This window comes from Passer montanus, unplaced genomic scaffold (genome assembly GCF_014805655.1).
Source record: "Passer montanus isolate IOZ18808 unplaced genomic scaffold, ASM1480565v1 scaffold21, whole genome shotgun sequence".
NCBI lineage: Eukaryota > Metazoa > Chordata > Aves > Passeriformes > Passeridae > Passer > Passer montanus.
The window spans coordinates 670,192-682,298 of record NW_024366703.1 but is presented as its reverse complement, the minus strand read 5'-3'; the positions used below and the strand labels follow the sequence as shown (position 1 = coordinate 682,298).

Genomic DNA, 12,107 nt, shown 5'->3' with positions numbered 1-12,107 from the left:
TAAAAGGGACAGATTCTGATTAGCTGAAGTTATAAAAATGATTTATACTTGCAAACATTATTTCTACTTGTATTGTTTGCCTGCAAGCGTTAACATCACGTCATGGACACTGTAGCCAGGCTCAGTCATCCCTTGAGACGGGACAGATGGCTAACGTCCCCTTCCTATGAAAGAAACCCCAGAATGCAGAATTGGGGTGACCAGAAGAAAGACTTTGCTCTGGCTCTTGGCACTTCCGAGCCTCATGGGAACATTCATCCTCACGCAGCCAAAACAGAGTCCCAGGCATCAAGAAGAGCAATCCTGATGTCAGCTCCTTCTCTGTGCTTGGCATTTCTCAAACAGGAGAAGCATGCTGAGTCCTGCCTATATTGTGCGCTTTCCCCGCCTCCTGCCAGCCCAGATCTGGGTTTATTTCCTCATCCGTGATTATTGTAAAGAGGAGCAGAATGAAATGCAGATGCAAAACATGCTCGTAAGAATTTCCTCTCTCTCTCTCTCCCCCATCTGCCAGAGAATAGATTTTAATCTTTAATCCATGAGCAATCAGCGAACACTAGCGAATTGCAAATTACAGATGTTTTACTGTCTTTGGCATTTTTAGCTTCCTCGCTTCCCCACTGCCACTCAGTGTCTTTCTCACATCCTCCCCTCTTCTGCATTCATCGAATGCCACGCGCCATCACCAAAACCATATGACACTGTCATCATTTGGTAATTAAACCTTTACTCACTTTAAATACGCAAAGCTGGCTGGGGTAAGCAGCACTTAACCCTTTCCTGACAGGCTTTATGCATATCTGGAATGAAGGGAAGGTGGGGATGTTGGACAGAACAGTAAGCCAGAGGAAGCCCAAAGTTTGAACCCGTGTCCTAATGTTGATGGCTTTCTCTGAAAGCATCCCTGCTCTAAGAGAGACCCAAAGAGATGGCAAAGGTCTCTGCTTGTTTCCATTTACCTTCCATCTGGACTGTCTGGTGCTACTAAAAAAGGGAGCACAGGCTGCTCTGTTAAACAACAGCCCCATGGGCTGCTTGAAGACTTGAGGTTCCTAGTAAAGGACCTGCTCACCACAGCTATAACCCTGCACCACACTTTCATGCTAAGTAACTACAGGCTCAGCCCTGGCTGCTTCAAATTGTTTATTAGCACAAACTGTCCCAGTCTGAGGTCCAGTCTGGTTTGATTCCTTGCTGCCCCAAAGGAGATCTCCAAAGAAAATCAAGTGCAAGGACAACAGGCAGATCTAGAATAGATATAGAAGCACAGGGGTACCTGTAGAGGGGTAAAGAGCAGGTGTGTAATCACCCTTCCTGGAAGGATGTCTCAGCTGTGAAGGGCAAGGCAGAACTTTTAGATTGCCTCAGTTGCAAGCTTATGGAGAAAAGACAAAATATGGCCTAAATGCTTTCAGCATGATCTGCTGTGCTGGCCTGGGTCTCTTGTCTTAGGGTGGCTTCCAGCAGGGCTCAGAGCAGGGTCCCCAGCACAAGTGAGCATTCAACCCTGCTAGTCTGCGAGAGATCTGAAACCTCAGTGGAGGCTAAATCACAATTCATTATCAAAGGAGTCCGAGGTAAATCAGAGCTGGAGAGAGTAAGACGTGGCAAGAAGGGAGGGAGGGAGGAAGGGAGGAAAACGTTGCTGCAATTATTTTGCCATAGATTGGCAGGGCCTGCTTTCCCTGTAAGACTGCAACATTTGGGGAAACATAAATAACAGTTGACAAGAGACTGCACCGTAGAGACAGGCAGTAATTGTTTCACCTCCCTGTGTGCCCTGTCCACTGTAGGCTCCCAAGGAACTACCTTTGTATCTTAGCTCGAGGCAGCAGCTCAGGGCCCCTCTGGACTAAGAACAGCCAGAGCCTTAATCATTTTCTACAAGTTTGTCAATTTAACAAGTGTTTGCCCAAGGGGCATCTGTCTTCCTGCCTTCCTTTATTTCTCTCTCTGCTTGTTTGTTTGTGAGCTGGTGCATTCTGGCTGCTATCACCAGCTTCACACAAGTCTGGCTCTAAGCAGGATGTGGCCCTCACTGGAAGCAATATGGTTAACCCCAGTTTCAGAGGTTACTAAATGGTATCCTCTCCACTTTCTGCCTTCACTTATTTTTTTTCTCCATCTTTCCTTCCTGTATGTGTGGGCTGCAGCAGTCACACAGTGATCCTTCTCTCCTGCCTCTCTGCACTGCCATGAGTTTACCCCATGGCAGCTGGAATTAAATTCATCAAAAAGCTGAGCATTGACTGTTCTTGAAAACAATGTCTTCCAGCAAGTCCCCACAGGACCTGGGGCAGCACCAGGGAACTCTGGCTCATCGAGGCACTTTAGCCTGGCATCCAGCTGATGGGTGTCTAAGCTGAAGGTACAGCTGTGTCGGGTGAGGAAGAGGAGGAAGGTAGGATTGAAGACTGGTGATGGGAAGGGGCTGCACTCCCCTCCCAGTGACAGGTTCCCATGCCTTCTCAAAGTGTGACAGATTGAAACACTGAACTTGGGAATTTTTACAGTGCTTCAGACAGCTGAAAAAGAGGTACAGAACTGTCTCTCTTCTTTCTCTTTGAATGAAGCAATTAGAAAAAAAAATCCATAAGAAAGTTTTCAGTGCCTGATTTTAAATGCATTAATTTGTTTCAGATTTCTCTGGGTGGGGTTACTTTCAGAGACGCTGTTCCTATTAGCCATAATCCTCAATAACATTGTAATATGCCATTAGAACAACTCAGCATTATATCAATAAAACAAATTACTCCCTCTCACATTACTCTAAGCTTCTGTTCTCAGGGAGTGTTCAGCTTTGATGCCCATGATTACCAAGACCTGGTCTTAACCCTAGCCCAAATCCCAAGCTTCAGGGTCAAGTCACCCATCTCTACAGTAAAGTAGAATGAAGGACACAGAAGTCCAAAAGCACCAGATCTCTTCCTTGTTGTAAAGGCCCAGCAGAATCTGATTTAAAAAAAAAAAAAAATAGAGTGTCCAATTAAACAAGTGATAACCAGAACTGTCATCCTGTAGTAAGAGAGAGCAAAGTCCTGATGAGAACCAAACAACTCCCTAAGGATGACAACCCTAAGGAACACATTTATTTTGGCTTCCTCAAACCTAAAACTTCACTTGAATTATAAGGGACAGCCCATCCTTGCAGGCAAGAAAATTTTAAGACTCAAGAGCTGTGAGAGCTCTGTAATGTCCATTAAAACTTGGTTCTAGTCATTTGGATTGAGACAGTTCTCCAGGCTATATTTGTGGCTGCAATCAGACTTTTCTTCTGGTTTGGCTGTGGTACTACAAAGATTGAATCTTCTAATTCAATGCCCCATAGGACAGCTATCTATATCTATATAGTGCTGTGCCACTCTCTCTTCAAGAGAGGGCTGTGTTTGTCTGGAAGCTTTACAACATTTTTTTCCTGACTCACTTTTATGGATTTGATTGTTCTAGTATTTTCAGCACCAAGACATTTTGGAGATCCTTACACAGTATCTCCAAGACAGTTTTTGCTGTCTTAAAGACAGGGTAAAAACACAGAATAAATTCAGCCACTATCTTCTGCAACACTCAGTGAAGCCACAAATAAGAATATGCAGGAGGTTTGGATCCTATCCTGGATTTGATTTAGGTCTAAATATTAAAAATGTGACCAAATTGTTTAAAGGCGTCATTAAAGAAGGGAGTGAAAGGAAACTGCTGGCAATTACTCCCCTGTGAGATAGAACAGGGAAGAAAGGATTGACTGCAAAACACATGTGTTCCAGACATGACTTATAAAATAGAACTGGGCGATAAGAGCACAGGCAACATGACCTTATTGCAGGCAGGCAGTACAGCTGTCCCAGGAAACCTCCCTGCCCCTCATCTGTCAGTATTTCTATTTTTCACAGGGGGGCTGGCCTTGAGCTTTGTACTTAGGTCAGACTAACTGATTACAAGGGAAGACTTGACCATGATCCCTTTGAGAAAGGTGAGCAAAAGAACATCCACTTAAACACTTAGATTCATGGCACATTGCATCTCACATAAACCATATGGGAGGCAAAAAGTCTCAAGCCCAATGAGAAATCTACCAGGATGCTCACTTGGCTGTTCTTGGTCTTCGAGACAGCAAAGAAATGCTTCACAAGAGCCTGAAGTACCACAACAGCTATTGTTGGGATTGTCACCTCCTAGAATGTATCAGTGTGGATAACTATGAACCGCAGATTCCAGTGTTTCACTTCAGCTGCAAGAAACAGCAGAATTTCTCTCTGTGTTCTCTATATGCTTGGAACAGCACCACAGCTTCTCCAAGACTTGCTGCCCTCAGGCCCTTCGCATACCAGCAGTGGTTTATTGTCTCAGTCTCCTCAGCCCTGGCAGGCAAGCCTTTAAGAAAAATGGGTGAAAATCCCGGAAAATAGTGTGTCCTTATTAATCACTGTTAGGGCTGACAAGGAGGAAGCAAGTCCTGGACCATATCTGGATACAGGAAGGAGAACTGGAAAGACCACTTCCCAAACTGTAAACAAGGCCCCAGAGGCAGAGCCCACAATTACTCAGATGCAATCAGAGAAGCTGGAATATGTTTACAGGTTCCCTTCAATCTGACATAAAGACAGACAGGACCAAAGCAGACATACCAAGGCACTTTCCACCTGTCACTTTGATCAAGAAACATCTCTTCTGCCTTCCCCATCCACTTCTTGGTGATGAACATCTCCCTAGGTCACTTATAATGAAGATGATGTGTTTAAGAAGAGATGAACAAACCACAATACATGGAGCATTTGCCAAGTCCTAATAAGAGGCTAGAGAGGCAGAAACACAGCCACCCTCCCCATCAGTCTCAGCTCCTTCTCCAATGGTTATGGCCACAGCATATCAGGTGCCAGAATGTTTTCCTCTGTGGCACACTTCATGCATGGCACCATTTAATACTGGAGACCCCAGGCAGGACAGAACAGAGATAGGATAGGCACTTGCACAGCACTGACCACTGTGGAATTGAGAGTGAGGAGTTTCTAGGAAAGAGATCTGATTACCCATGCTCTGTCCTCCCCACCTCCCTTCTACAACTTTGTCTGACTCACTGACTTGTCTCCCTGAAGTCTTCACCAGCCCTTCCACTCATCCAGCCTGGGCACTTCACTGGCACACAGTCAGCCTGTAAGGACAAGAACTGCTCCAGAATGTAACTTGAATCCTAGGTCAGATCTTAGGTTCCCTGACTACAGCTCTGGCTCTGCTAGCAATAGAAAGAGCCTCAAATATCCAGCATTCCAGGTGAAAAGATCCAGCAAGACATTTTGCCAGGGCGGTGCAAAGAGCTGCAGATGGGCAGGCAGAATAAAAAAGGAGTGGGAGTGCTGCAGAACATCAAGGCCCTGTACTTAGAGGGATAAATGATGATGTAGGAGAGGTGAAACTGAAATACCACCAAACTCCAGAGAGTCAGTAATTGACACACACTGATCACAGTGCTGGGGCTTCACCTGTACTGCCATCAGTCTCCCCAAGCCAAACTGGAAAGTATATCACATCCTGTTCAATACCAGGAGGTAACTGGAGTCCTTCAGACTTGCAGGTCATTGTGCATCTCTAGCACACTAAAAGATCACCTGAAATAATGCAGGCCCCTCTGAGCACACTGCCCAGTAATACTCACAGAGCAGTCTGCACTGTGAACTGCAGGGAGAGATGGAGACTTTAGGAGGTTGCATGGACATGCAGTCCAGATGACTGCCATGGAAACAACTTGGCTAGCCTGTCTCCATCAGGAGGAATACCTGCCCAAGGCCAGCAACCCAGCAGGAATACTGCTCCATTGAAGAGAGTAGGAGCCCATTTCCAGATAATTTCTTCCATTCCTCCTGCCAACATCAGCTGTTCCCCTATTGTCAGGCTTTGGCCAGGTGCTTTCCATCAAAAGTATTCTCACAATCTGCTTTCCATTTTCCCTAGGCCAAAGAAGCTGAAGTTACAAAGGAAGATCCTAGAATAGGCAAAATATTGGTAAAGTGCTTCAGAAAGCAATGGAGGTATTTGAGTCTGGAGTACCTGATTAAAAAGAAAATAGGAAAATGTTCAGAAGTATTTAACCTGGCCTTCTAGCAAACAGAGATGAACTCTTAATCAGAGTGTTTAGGGGAAGCAATACAAGCCACTTGCATTCTCAGTACCTGTTTTTATCTCTTCTCAACTTTCCCCCTCCAGCCACACTTACCTCAGTGCTTTGAGACATATCTGCTCTGCCTCTACAGCACCTTGCACACAGCTGCTGGCCTTACAGTGATAAACTCCATTGGCAGACAGTCTACTGGGGAAGCTGGGAAAGATCTGGGACACAAGTGAACTTCTGTCAGTACAATAAAGGAGAGTTGGAAGTTCAGCAGTATTGTTGTAGCCTTGAAAAAAGGGCCTGGCAAAACCCTAGTAGGAAAGCAGCACCAGATGGGCTTGCACAGAACACCATCCTGCATACTGAAACCTGGCTGATTGCCCGTAAAACAAAGGTAAGGTAACACAGTAATCATCAGCAGGGGGAAGGGAACAGCCGAGTACCATGTCAGTCCAATTCTCAGGTTTATTAATGCCATAGAGCAAAGGATATCAAACACTTGTAAACGACGATACCAAATGTTCTCCTTTATCAGCAGTGAAGACAGGGCCAAGTGAAGACTCTTGTTTTATGCCTATGGTCTAACACAAGTTCTTGTACCACAGTTCTATGGTCACAGCACCCACTCTGTGGTGATCACTTCCTTGTAAGAATGAAATAAATCCCATCCTGCTCAGCATCCAAAAGGAAAAGAGATCAGTCTTCCTAGCAAAGCTGGAGGCAAGATGGTGTGCTGGGGGTTACCTGAATGCTTGATGGTTGAATTACACTATACTTCATCACAATAAAAACCCAATATGAAAACAGAAAAGACATGAACACCAGCTATATACCCATGGGTGCTTTTCAAGACCTAGGAAATTCATAGTAGCTTAGTCTTTTTTTTTTTTTTTTTTTTTTGTGGGAAGCATTAAGAAATGAGAAATGTTTGCCCTGGATGACTTTGCCATCATAGGGAGCGCTACAGGACAAGGACATGCACAGAACCTACCTGAAATAACTAATGTTCAAGGCATTCCCAAGATGATTTCACCCCAGTTTGGCTGAATCTCAACCAGCCACAGATGAGAATTTCCTGTTACTATCTGAGGACATTTAAACACCACGGCAGTAGCTCCCAGAAAGCAACCATCAGGCTGGTGGCCAGGATCTGTGCAATCAGCACTTTGATTAGTTTGGCTATAGGTCTGTGGTAAACACACACCAGTCACAGAGCAGGCAGATACCCTCCCACACCACTTTGGCAGCATTAAAGAAACCGACTAGAAAGAAAAAAGGAGAAATGTGGGGTTTCGGTGAAATAGATGGTAAAGTCCTGTTAGAAAAGACCATGAGCTGGCCCTCAGCTGCATTATACAAGGCTCATGAGCAAAAGAGGATTTTTGTTCATTAATGAGGGAAGGAAGAAGCAGTATTTCTATAGAGCACCACAACAGAAGAAGATGTCACTAAATGTAATGGAAATGGAGCAAGCAAAAGGCAACTTGCAGGTTGCATGGAAGTGCCCCAAGAGAGAGGATTAAAGCCTTGGGATTATTTAGGTCACTTGAAACTTTCCTGGATAAGGCATCTAATCACAGACAGTGAAGAAAAACTTCTGCTCACCACTTGAGGAGGGATACCCAAGGGACCAACCCATGCTCCCTGTGCAGGAGTGGTTTCCACCAGAACACAACTGGTGAAGCCATCAGCTATCCCAGAGGTTATCCCAGTGGTTAGCAATGTAGCCAAGTGCAGGCAGAGCAATACTGAGGGCTCCTTGCAGGCTCCCGAAACAGTATTGGGAAGTTTGGCTCATCATCAGCCCCTGATGCGAGTTCCTTCCTTTGCCCAAGCAGACTGCTGATTAACTAGGAATTAAGCTGGCATGAGACAAGAGCTTGTTGATGTCTCTATAAAGCTGCAGCTGATAGACAAAAATAACTTTCATGTTGTCTATTCTGCTTCATCTTCTGCAAACATGCCCAGTTCTATCAGATGCCAGCCAAGGTCCTCCCCATACTGTAGTTTTCTGCCTGTACTCAAAAGGAGGAGATGTGCAGCTTGCTGGTGCTCCCTTACCCACACATCCTGTTCTCCCATGTGCAGGCTCACATTCACATGTGCCCCACACGTTCCCACTCATGACTCGGACACCTGCACATGTGTTCACATGTGAGAATCCCCAGGGTGCCTGCATGTGGGCATCCACCACGTGTTTAAGGATACACAGAGGAACTTACATTGTCACATAGGCTCACACACCTTCTCACCTCACCCTCAGGCACAATTTCATCCATATAAATGTGTGCATGTGTGACAGTGCCTTCTCCTGCAGAGATACATTCCATCTCCTATTCATTCACCACCCAAGCATTCACAGGCACCACAGCACAGATTCCATATGCAAAGCCCACACCCTTTAGACATGCTAAGACAATTCAATACTCACACACAAGACATGCATGTAACACGCATATTTGAACATGCTTGCACAGTCTGCAAATACACTGCAAACCTACAGAAAGAAATACTTTTAAGTCGTGTTCATGTATGTGTGTGCAAAGCAACCTCACTGAGAAATGAATTGCTGACATTTCTGTAAGGAGAAGAGTTGCTCTTTACTAAAGATTAAGCTCTTTTTTCTCTTTGTAGTTCATCACTAGGGTAGACACATGGAGCACTCCTAAACTGCAGATATTTGTTGCCATAATTGACATTAAAGACTCAAAACAGTATAAGAGAAAAAAATTCTGCCCTATTCCCTGTGCCCACCACTGCTACTTGTACTACAGCAGTAGCAGGTGCCAGGTGAGGCTCAGGAGCCCACAGTGAGCTGTGCAGTGACCTTACAGCCAGTATCTGAATTCCTTCCCATGCAGCACGACAGGTGATGACAGTGGCAGGGCCTGTTGTGCTGGGTGAGCAGTACCTGCTTGCACTCTCCCCCTTTCCTGCTGCACAGCTCTGTGCCTCCAGCTTCCCAGCAGACACCCACAGTATTCCTCTCTGGACTCCTCAGCTGGCACCCAGCTCTCTCCAGCCTTGGCAGAGTGATGGCACAGATCTGTGCAAGAGCTGACACAGGCAGCTGGGACAGGGTGAAGACATCATGGTCTCTGACACACACATTTACATCACCAACACAATCGCTGATGGGAATTTGAATCCTCACTTGCATAGAATATTTTCCTCTCTCCAAAGGTGCCAGCTCATCACTGATCTTTCCAATGGGAATTTTTCATACTTTCTTGAAAGTATATTTTCTTCACCAGTCAGTGATCTGCTAGTAACAGAAAAACTGCATGTGTGAACTTACTTGTTTCAGAATTATGTCTTCTCTTCTCTTTTCCCTAGCTCTGCTCTCAAGAAGTATGAGGTGCTAAGTCCAAAACTGCTCGCACTTGCACAGAAGACATTCTGTCTACAAATCACTTCAGCAGTCATAAGCTAGCTTCAAATTGCATGTAAATGTTTTTCAGAAGAGAAGCAGTGAGTTTAAAGAAAAAGAAAATAATTATGAGGAAAAATTCTGCTGTATTTTTGTTGTTAAAATTAAGAAATTCAAGTTAACTTTGTCTCACATGCCAAAGCAAACACATGGGGGCTACTGCTCCAGACTAAGGGAACACCAAATTTAAGTCAAGGCTTGCAAATTTTCATATGGTTTTTGGCCATAAGGGTTCATACAAGAGCAAACATGGTCATATTAGAAAAGCATCTAGCAATACATTCTTGGAGTATTCTCAAAAGCTTCAGGAAAGAAAGGTACTGGCATTAAAATATCCTAGCACAGATGTTAAGTAGGAGAAGAGGTAGTAAAAAGAAGTTTAAAGTCTCTACAGGGAATAATCAGAGACTACAAAGGTTTTTGATCTGAAAAACTATCGAAACTCTAAAGGGAAGGAGAAGGGGAAAGTGAATGTTCTTAATATCTCCATCAAATTTTGTCTGACCAAGAATCCCTCACTGATCCTAGGAAAGGGTTTTGAATATTGATTTCACAGAAAACTGAAGAGGGACACATCTTAAGTGCCAACACTTCACAAAATATTACTCTCTTACCTTTCAAGTATTTATTGAGCTCTCATGGTGAAAAGCACTGAGGAGCATAGGCTTTTAGGTAATCTTTTTAATTCTTGACTGCTGCCAGGATAAAAACAAACAGTATCAAGAACCTCAAGTAATCCCTTGATGGAGCAACATCAACTCTCAAAAAAAAAAAAAAAAAAAAAAAAAAAAAACCACAACAAAAAAATAAAATCTCAAGAGGAATCATAGAGAGCTGCAGTAGCTCTGTAGGATAAGCAAAGACATCTTTGAGGGAAGAACAAGGGCCAAGGACCGGCTGTGCACTCAGGGAGAACAAGCCAGGGGCCAAGGGCAGCCCCAGCACAGGCACACAGTGGTGGGGCAGGATTGCACAGTGCCTGAGCACAGCAGGCACTGCCAGGAGCTGCCAGCAGGCTCCATCAACAGGGTCAGACAGGACTGGGAAAAACACTGCAACATGGGCCTAAAGACCATGCAAAAGTCACAGCTAGCAGACGTTACTGGAGGAAAAACGTAAGATGTGTGTGAGGGGGGCAGCCAGGAAATAAGCTACTTACAATGCAAGGCCAAAGTCTATCCAAAAGGTCAGGAAAACAGATCCACCTACTGCATAAACAAAGCAAAGCCCAGGTCTGAGCTTAAATAGACCTCCTGGGCCCCAGCCCATGGGCCAGAGGGTGTGGAGGCTACAGGTGAGGCTGGTCAGAGCATTAAATTCCACTGGGATATTTGGCACCATTTCTCTTTTCCCAGTAGGATGCAAGCAGCCTAACATGCCAGCCCTGCTCAGAACAGAGTGCTCTATAGCCTGAGCCACTTCATGGACATCCCAAGAGAGAGCACCCAAGAACTGCCAGGGTGCTTCTGCTAAGAGGAGCTGCTTCCCTGTGGGATTCAGGAAATCTGATGTGACCTGCTGGTCTCTAGACAAGAAAAGAACAAACCTACTCTTGATTTTGTCCAAGCCTGAGGAGACAAACATTTTGTTTAATAGTTCTTTACCATATTAGCAATAACCTGGTGTCCAGATCTGCTACTCTTCTTCTCTGTGCCCTCCACCTACTTTTGCCTTTACTTCTCACCAATAACACAGAAACACTGTATCTGTTTTTCCTACTTGTCTGCTCTGTGCTAACTTTGAAAATGATTTCTGAAAGGCATCCCACAAGGTTTTCAGATAGGTGCCTTGAAGAAAAATTCTTTCCTAAATTAAGGCTTTAGAGCAAAAACTAGTCTGTATCTTTGCCTTCCAAGGTGACACCAGAGTATTTACTAGCTAAATAATGACATTTCTGTTAAAATAATCTAACCTACCTGCACCATTTTATTTTTTAAGAGAAATTTGCATCTATTGGACATGTGCAGCTTTAAACAAATAAATTAAAAAGGGAATAGTATAGCTGAATAATAATTTTTTTAAATTAAGTGGTCTTTTATTTGTGTGTTTTGGTTTCAGGTTATTCTTCAACACTAACATACAAATCTATGTGATTTCCCAGCTGTAGACTTCTAAGAGAAAAATTGCACTCATAAATTGCTAGTAATCTTGTGTGTATTTAAAGAAGAAAAAAAGTTTTGATTCCTAAAATACGCAAGATTCCCGTTGTCATCCCCAAACCCTGTATCAGTCATGAGTCAGTTATAGCTTGCGATACAAACAAATTTACAAACTTTACATCCTTCTCATTTTATTGCTAAGGTTTGAGCTAGGCGTCTCCTCACAACTATACTAGCTGAAAATACATCAAAGCTGAGAGCTGCTTTAATCACTTGACTCCGGGACTGAGACAAGCTGCTGCCAGGGTGAGCTTGGGGACAGTATTCCAAGAGCTCTCAAGGCAGCTTCTGAAGTTAACAGGTAGGTAAGGCTGAGAGGCAGCCCTCACATATGCCCTGCATTGAATACAGAAACCCCTCCCGTATTTAATTGACACAAGACTCAGGCTGAACCCAAGTTCTTAAAATCTAGCAACCA

At 44.3% G+C, this 12,107-nt stretch overlaps 1 long non-coding RNA gene across 1 annotated transcript; it reads right to left on the bottom strand.

The window, feature by feature from the left end:
* Positions 1–8,723: 8,723 nt before the first annotated feature.
* LOC120502078 lies at positions 8,724–10,732 on the bottom strand. The gene is made up of 3 exons (XR_005627441.1): positions 10,690–10,732; positions 10,145–10,225; positions 8,724–9,365 (listed from the first exon to the last, which is right to left on the bottom strand). It is a non-coding gene; the product is annotated as an uncharacterized LOC120502078 (long non-coding RNA).
* Positions 10,733–12,107: the final 1,375 nt, after the last annotated feature.